Source organism: Otolemur garnettii, unplaced genomic scaffold, assembly GCF_000181295.1.
Source record: "Otolemur garnettii isolate 467f Iridium unplaced genomic scaffold, OtoGar3 scaffold00040, whole genome shotgun sequence".
In the NCBI taxonomy this organism is placed as follows: Eukaryota; Metazoa; Chordata; class Mammalia; order Primates; family Galagidae; genus Otolemur; species Otolemur garnettii.
The window spans coordinates 10900931-10910661 of NW_003852435.1; positions in this window are offsets into that span (position 1 = coordinate 10900931).

Genomic DNA, 9731 nt, shown 5'->3' on the forward strand with positions numbered 1-9731 from the left:
GAATGTGAGCTCGCCTGTCGGAGAGGAGAGAACGAGAGGGACGATTTAAAGAAAGGGGGAATGATCGCAAGGAAAAGCTCCAGTCTTTTGACTCTCCAGAAAGGAAACAGATTAAATACTTCCAGGTAAACTAACAGCGATTGTAGCCCTGTTGATGAAGAAGACATTGCCACTAGCAGCAAAGGGGGCTGTATCCAACGGGCCACTGGCCGGAGCAAAGGGACAGGCCTGGCCTGTGGCCATCCTGGATTGGCTCCTCCAGCGGAGACTGGAGGCTGAATGAGGGGCCCAGCATTGAAACTCCAGGAAGAACCAGCAAGAGACGGTCCAATGAGACCTTCCCAGATGCTGTTGTGAAGAACTAGATTAAGAATGGAGACAAGTTCCTTAGGGCACAGCCTCCTCTAGTTTTGTTTGTCTGTGTCTCCTTTTGTTTTATTGCTGTTGTGGCTATTAGAACTTTTTAAAATAAACTGTTTTTCAATGTGCAAAAAATGACCCTAAAGGTAAACTTAATTTCTCCTATAGGTAGTACCATTCGCAAATTTAACTTTCTTATTTGAGCCTTACTCGTGAACCTTCTCAAAAGATATGTATAAAAACAATAGCTACGAAGAAATCGAAATGCAATTTGAACTCTAAACAGCAAAAGGAATAATAAATTTGAATTTTAAAAAATTGTTAAGGAATCTGATGAATTAAATATTTTTTCAAGCCCTGTAACTTCCCGAATCCAAAAGAAAAGAAAAACCAAAGACTCTTAGTTTAAAAAAGGTAAAAATGTAGATTCACCTAAATGAGTATGTAAGCTAATCTAATTTTTTATTATTCATTACTGAAAACCTGTTGGCGTTCTCTGAAAGAGAAGTAATAACTTAATCCTTCGTATAACTACGCTCTCTGTGTGATTCCAAATCTGTTGTGAAAGGATAATAGAGTTGTGTGGAATAAGACCATATTCTAGGCTAAAATGTCACCAAGAAATGAAACCATTGATAATTCCAATTTGGAAAACAGAAAAATCCAATCAGAAAATCGTTAATTGCTGCGACACACTAAGAATGTTTAAGTTGTGTTAAATATTCACACGTTTAAGAGAAAGAAAACAATGTAAATGTCAATGCATAGATTTAAATTGTGTGGAAGCACAATGCTAACCTTTTCCACAAATGACAATAGCATCTGTGAATATCCCTATTATACGTTCTTAGCATTTAAAAATGGTCTGCATGTATTCATTAGTAACTAAAAGGAATTTTTAAACATTCTCTGTAATTACAGAAATTGTGATCTTGAAAAATAGAAAATATGAAAGAGGGAATGTTTAAAATAACCAGAATCTAGAGGAAAATATCCATTTGTAAAATGGAAGAGAGTATAATTCACATTTAATATTTTACTTAAAATTATCAACTGGCTCTTTACCACATATTAAAGAAGATAATAAATAAAAAAGGTAAATAAAAGTGAGCCTTCCTTAGAAGCTCCCAATCCAGAGAAGAAATCAGGCACCAGGAAATTACTACATTAATAGACTTGTACATATTCATAAATTCTGTGAAGTTCATTATCTCTAAGATAGTAACAATATTTCTAATGATATTGTTTTGAGTCTTAAGTCTAGTTTATTTGAAGCATCTTATACATCTAGCATATTAATTCAGCAATGTGTCATCTCAAAGTACCTTGTGTGTGTACATATTTATTTCTTTCTTACCTTAAAACGTCTTATGTTTGTGTAGTTTAGGCACCACACAAAGACACCAGGTTAATTCAACCTGTTTTTTGCTCAGAGATGCTTGCACCACAATGCTGGGTTGTATTTAATCAAGGGAAAAGACATACTTTTCTTTGTCCAAAAGCCCTATTGGGTCACAAAGTGAAACATGTGCTGGTCTGAAGGTAATAGGGGATCTAGGTGTGCTGGAATCTAGCACAGCCCCTGTCACCAGAGCATACGTGTTGGTTTGAGGCAGGGCAGCATAAGCTAAGAAAGAGCTTGATACATGATAGTCAATGTATCAGTTTTTTTTTCTTTAACTCCTCCAAAGACTAAGCAGGATTGATAGTAATCATTCAGGAAGAAAGAGTCAAAGGGGAAATTTTGGCTAGAGTAAACGGAATGGAGGTACTGGGACCTTGAAGAATGATATGAAAAATAAAATCTTCAATCTAGGAGGATGAGAGATGGCTAAAAACTATGACCAAATTGCTGATGGGTGTAAAAAATGCTCCCAAAAATTTAGAAATGGAGAAAACAGAGTGTCAGGGAGCTTATTCTTACCTTCTTATCACCCTTCTTCCCCGAAAAAGGCTATAAAGCCTAGGAAAGTCACTCTCTGACCTCCCCCCTCCCTTCTTTTCTGAAGGTGTTCACGTGACAGATGTCTGTTCATTCTGTACCTGGGAGAAAGAATTCAGACAGAGACACAAAGAAGAATCAGATCAAACAGGCTTTGCTAAGTTCCCCTAGTTTATTACAATTAGTTTGTACCCACTCTGTCCAATCCTGCTCCATACAACTGTCTACCATTCATCAAATGTGAGCATAACACAAAACAGTTTTCCCTGTTTCTTTGGGTCTTCAGTCCTGAAGGTTTTTAAATAAATTTGTAGGCTTTTCTCTTGTTCATCTATCCTTGTTATAGGGATCTTCATTAAGAAACTTGCCATGCCTTGAATAAGAATCCTACCTATCACAAAAATCTTGAGATCCTTGTCTATACTCCCTAAGAAGTTAGTAAACATGCAGTAAAGGAAAATCACACCTCTTGAGCAAGGAAAGACTGAGTAACATGATTTGGGAATGTCTTCTGAATCAGAGGAATGGCAAACTCAATGTTGCCATTAACATGGCAAAATAATTTCTCCAAATTTTCCCCTATGAAATAAAATAGTGTCTCAATTCTTCTAATTTCTAGTTAATTGTTACTCAGTTTAGCTGTGGTCATTATGTTTTGAGTATTTTAAAATCTTCCTCTTTCCTTGGCACTTGTGACACAAAAGGAATGAAGTTCAATGAAAGTAGTTTTGATTAAAGGCATTTTGCTTTATGTTGGTTAATAAGTTTAATGGATAGCTGTGACCTTTAAATTATAACACAGATTCATGAATCAGCTAAATAATAGGTCAACTGGCAAGCGTAAGTTCTCCTCCAGTTTATAAAGCAGAAACGGCCAACAAACATCCTTTTGATGGCCAGTAAAATACTTCACAGTATGGAAACAAAATATTTTCTTATCCTATTAAAATGTCAGACTTTATGTACTTGATGAGGTCACAAGAACAAGCTTCCCCCATGTGCATACTAATTTTAAAGTACAAACATAAATTTAAAATCTTTTCCCAGCAGTTTGCTATAAATTATTTCTATATTTAATGTGTTTGTATTTTAAGGGATGGTTAAAAGCAATACCACTTTTATTAAAATTAAGTATTCATATCTCTATCAGATATTCAAATTGGTTAAAAAAGTTTAATGAATAAGCTGCAGTTTGTCCTTTCTGTGGAGAATATATAACAGTATCATTTTTCAGGTTCATTAAGCAAATGCACCTTTTATATAAAATCTAGCTTTTAATATTCTAAAAATGCCTATACAAATTGACTAAATGCAAATGAACACATCATGCTGATGGCTTCTCTTTTATAACTTTATGTACTGATTTCCCAAATAAGATTTTCAACTAAAAAGATCTTCCTGAATGTACACCAATGACTTCTTTTTCTGAGAAGTATGTAATTACTATGTACTGCAATTTTCTTTCTGTGCTATTAATCATATATTTTTCAAAGATACACAAAGATGATTGTGCATTTGGTGATTCATAACAGATTAGAACTAATGAATTTATCTGACTTTTGTGATGGATATTCCTCAATATTTGATTTGCTTATTATCTGTAGCTTTTCTGTGAATGGTGAACATAACAGTACAGGATATTTATAAAATCACTTGAAAAGGAAATAGTGAAATAAATATAAAATTATTAAAAAGAATTAATATAGAAATAACTTGATGACCATTATTAGAGATGTAGATCTGACTTAATAATGTGAAGAAGAGGTAATAATCTTATGTGTCTAGTTTTATACTCTTCTTCAAAGCCAGAATTGGTTATTAGCACCACCTGTCCTACAAAGTCGCTGTTCAGTTTTGCTGTGAAACCAAATGGATAAAAATCTAACCTAAGTCTAATCCATTATCTCTATCATTATTGCCAGGTTCCATTCGAAGGAAAGCACCCTCGCTGGGCATCAGCCAGGAGTTCACTGGAGTATTAATGAGGCTGACAGGAAGCAGACAGTTATTTCTCCAGAGGGTGAAGTGTTACAAACTAGTGACCATGAAGAAGTTAAAGAAAAAGACAAATGGGCCTGTTCTTATTCTGGCTAAGAGCGTATCTTACTGAGAACAATTCTTTAGGAGAAGTCAGAGTTCTGCTATGATAAATACTGTCTAGGAAGGACTCTCTTTGATCTCTGCCTTTTTTCAAGGGTAGACATGAAAACACACTTAATGAGCTTTAGCCTCCCCCTCTAGAGAAGAGGGGAACAGGGAATTAAGAATTTTGAAGCCATGTATTTTGATGTCATTTATTTTGAAGCCATATATTTTGATATCATTTTTCTAACTTTCATTTGTTACCTCATAGCTCACAGATGAAGATCTTGAGGCAGCAGTCACTTAACTTACCCAAATAGCAACTAAATTTAAGACCAGAGACAGGTCTGGGATTTATTCCATCCAACTTCCAATCCAAAGTGCTCTCTCTTCTACTTTCTTTCCACAGAGTTCCTATATCATCTGTATCAAGTACCCTGTCATACACCAGAGACATAGACTGGTGCAAGCCTGATTAAATGTGAAAGGTTTCAGAAGTTAGGTACATTCATTATATTGAAAATACTTTTAATGCCTGAATTTTATTAAACTCGTGATGGAAAATACTGCATACTTTCATTAAATTCATTGTCATGTTTCCCTTTTAAAGGTAAGTAAATTGGGCGGTAGAAATTCTTCCTTCATCTTTGATCAAGAGGCCATAATATTTAATCATTGTGTTCTATTTATAATAAAGATAAATACAAAATGTTCATCAATTTGTACCTTTATACACAGTATCAACTCAACTTTAATTATCTGTTTATTAAAATCATTTGTCCTCTTTGTAAGGACATTGACGTCGATGAGTAATACATTTTTTTTCAGGGTGAGGGTAGGGCAGAGTCTCATTCTGTTGCCCAGGCTGGAGTGCCCTGCTCATGGCTCACAGCAACTTCAAATTCTTGGGCTCAAGTGATCCTCTTGTCTCAGCCTCCCCAGTAGCTAGGAGTATACCTCCCATCTGATGTCCCCATTCCTGGCCTATAGCTCAGCTTTATGGGTTTTCTGGGGTTCCCTTGGTCAAGAAGGTGTCCAGTCATCTGGACAGTGTAAGATTTTATTTTAGTTCATTGCTTACAGTTCTGCAGAATATATAAGAATCAGTGCAATCATGTCCATCTGGCAGGGTTCAAGGAGCTTCCAATCAAGGCAGAAAGTGAAAGGGGAGTGTGTGTGTGTCAAGTGGCAGAGAAGCAGCAGGGAGAGGTGAGGCCAGGCTCTTTTGAACAATCAGCTCTCACAGAACACACTTACTACCGTGGGGACAACAACAACCATTCAGGAAGGATTTGCCCTCATGACCCAAATACCTCCCTCTGAACCCCACCTCGGGACACTACAGATCAAAATTCAGCATGAAATTGGGAGAGGTCAAATAGCCAAACCATATCAGGGTAAAAAGGAAAGACTCAAATAAGCAAAACAAAATGTTTATTTATTTATAATTGTGATGATTAATAGTACAAAAAGAACAAGAGACTTTAGCACATCATGAATGAGGAGTTTTATTTGGATTTAATGAGCATGGGGTCAGAAAAGCTTTCCTAACAAAGAGCCTTTTGGCCTGATAGCTGAAGAATGAATGAGAATTTATTGTTATTTTTTGAGCAACAAAAATAACATAGATATCATTACTTCTTTTGATCTGGGCAACTTTCTTCTCTATATGTATCCTGGATTGGCAAAAATTTGGAGTGAAAGATCGACACTAAGTATTTTTAGCTGTGTGAACTACAAGGGCTTTGTTTTTACTGCATAACTCTACCAATATAGCATGAAAACAGTCCTTGCTCACATGCAAATAAATGGGTGTGACTAGTTCCCAAAACATAATTTACAAATCAAGAATGGTGGTGGGCTGGCTATACCCTGGTTGAGCCTAATAATATACTACATTATTATTTTGTGCTTCATTTTTATAGAAAACATCTTTCCATGAAATTCTTTTAAATCAGGACATAGTTTAAAAGATTTTCTGTATGTTTATTTTTAGCTATGTGAAGGACTGCACATTTGCAACTTTAGAATTGTATTTATTTTCATTTACCTTACCATATTAAAAAATTACTTTATGTTGTGTGTCTTTTTAAATTCAAGATGTATTATTTTCAAGAGAAATAAGGTAGAACCTCCATAGCTGACCACCTCCTTACATTCACTACCTCCGTAAATTGAACTAATTTTCACAGAATGGAGGCCCATGTACTCAATGGAAGTTCCTATGTTGACCACCTCCCTATGTTGACCAAATTTTTACAGTCCTTTGCATGGTCAACTTACAGAGGTTCTACTGTATTTTGCTTTAAATGTCTTTGTAACAGTAATTGTCATATATTTTAATGAGACATTATCTAGAGATGTATTTACCAAAACCATTTCTCATGGAATAAGATCTCCTAAGATACTACGCAAAGCAGCATCTCAAGTAAGTTTAGAAATCAATGTATGTCGCTGGTTCCCAACCGCCAAACAGTAACATTTTCTTAATGTGCAGAGAAAAATGAAAGATATGGGACTATCTGGTTAAATTTCCATAAATACAAATGCATTTGTTGGTAGACTTATTTTGAAGTTGTAGCTTTCATTTGTTTCAGAAACAAAATGTACTTCCTTTAAGAAAAAGGTGGTAATGGTAGATTATTAAATTACTTTAGCAAATAAGTGTTTCATAACTCACAGTTAAATTTTAATTTCTGTTTATAGCAACATCTCTTATTTCTTATAACCCATTAAAAATACAAGATAGAAACTTGAGGATTTCAATTGCACACATCAATGTTTTAAATACATTGACATTTAATAAAAGAAAACCTAACCTTTGAAATATCTAAGCTCAGATAGGTATTCTTTTAGCAACTAGTCTCTAGTTTTTAACTGGTTCATTTTTTCTTTAACCTTATTTACTTACTCCCCCATTTTGAAGATAATTATCCTTATTGTATCACTATTTATAGCTTTTCCTCAAAACTGATCTTGGAATTAGGAATGTTCCTTATAATTTCTTACCCGTCCATGCATATCCTAAATAACATGTATTGCATGGTCAGCAAAAATAGACATTTATCTTCTGTTACAGACCTTCTGACATATGGGGGATGTGTCATTCTGTATACATTGCTATAAAGGAAATACTTGATGCTGATTAGTTAAGAAAATAGGTTTATTTGACTTTATTAATGGAAATAAAGGTGTTCTCTAATTATAAGATCATATGGTCAGAAAAGAGGGAGAGTTTGACCTCCTCTGCTCCCATTGGGATGCCCTTTATTTCCTTGTCTTGCCCAATTGTATTGGCTAGAACTTCGAGCACTATATTGACTAGTAATGGCAACAGAGGACAACCTTGTCTGGTTCCAGTTCTAACTGGAAAAGCTTTCAGTTGAACTCCATTCAGTAAAATATTAGCTGTGAGTTTGTCATAGATACCTTCAATCAGTTTAAGAAATGTGCCTCATGTGCCTAAACTCTTCAGTGTTCTAATTAGAAAAGAATGCTGGATTTTGTCAAATGTTTTTTCTGCATCTATTGAGAGGATCATCTGGGCTTTGTTTTTGCTTCTATTGATATGGTGAATAACGTTTATGGATTTGCGTATATTAAACCAGCCTTGCATCCCTGGAATTAAACCTACTTGATCATGATGCATGACTTTTTTGATGATAACCTATAAACTATTGGCTAGGATTTTGTTGAGAATTTTTGCATCTATATTCTCTCCTGGAGATCTACTTATGATCAAAACTCTTCCCTCCAGTTAACCTTCCCTGACCCCATTCCTTTCCTATTATCTTGTCTTATTTTGCAGCTATTAAAGTTATGGGAGTAGATTCCTGAATACATTACTCACCAGTAAAATCCTGGAACCCATCACCTCCTACAGAAGCAGACGATGAAGAGAATCAACCACAGTCCACCTACATTTGTGAGCCTAACGAAAATTTAAAGTTATTAAAAGAAGACGGTAAGGAAAGTGTTATCAAAGAAGTGTTAGTAAAAGAAGACAGTAAGGAAAGTTGTTCCTTTTGACATCACTGACTTGTTATTTCTAACTTAACACCAGCAGTAGCACTGTAACTAACTCCCTCCTCTCCATCTTCTACCCTTGCCTTTTAATATGATAACCAGAGTTGTGTCTTCCAGAGATGATGTCATCAGGTCACAAATAGTAAAGATAGTTCCAGTCCAAGGCCCAATTCTCTTGTGGACTCCTGGATCACCCTCCTGCTGGAGAAACCCTAACTGCCCCCTTCTGTCATTGCCAGGTTCAGCAGGAAGCATTTAGATTGAGTCTTCATCCCTTTTTCGTAATAGCAATTAGAGTTTCTACTTGGAGAAGGAGAAATTATACACCTAGGCATGGGCAATTTCATGAAAGGAACATTCTAACCTTTTGCCCGTAGCTAGAGGGACCACATTCATTCATTTGTACCTAACACTCATTAATGTTGAAAATACATTTCCATCTGCCATGTCCAGGCCAAGTTTAATTCTCAAGAGCAAATACCCCTAGACAAAGAGCCCATGTAGAGACTTCCCACTTGGGTGTTTCTCTCTGGCAGAAGCTCTGGCACTTTTTACTCCTTCTATATTGCTTTCTGTCTAATAAAATCCTATCTACCATAAAAAAGGGGACACTAAATGAGTAATATATTTCATATGTGCCCAATTAGAAGAAAAACACATAATCTTCAAATGATTTTTTTTTGTCATGTACAAAAGGAAAAAAATTATGCTAAAGTATTTTCTTTTAGCATTTGCTGATATGCTGTTGAAGGAGCGAGGGAAATTTTACTATAAAATATTTTGAATTAAAAGCCCTTAGAGACCAACCCTCTTTTGTCATAAAAAATCTAGATCCATTGAGACAAACTATAGACTTCCCTTGCCCTCCTTGTTCTCTCAATAAATTGTGGGAAGAAGATCAAGAATGTAACAAAGGTAAAGGTCTAAAAAAGGGCAATGAAATGTTTTATGAGTTGTCTCTTTAAAACTCCACATCATTTTTGGGGAATTCAAACCTGTATTATTTACCAAGGCTAGTAATAAAAGGGGCAGAAAACAAACAAACAAAACATAAGTTTTCCGTTTGTTTTCTAATATCTTAAATCACAGAAGCTGGCTCATCAGACTTGTCCAAGCAAGGATCATGAGATCATCATCACTGCAGATAAAGTCAACCAAAACCCAAATAGCCCAAAGTCACAACATGTGATGCTGTTCATGTAGACCCAAGCCCAACTAATGAAAATTTCCCTTTTAAAAAGGCCCTGCATTTCTTTTTAAAGCCAGGATGGTAGTCTTTGAGATGCCAGTCTACTGCCCTCTTCACTTACTGGCAAATTAA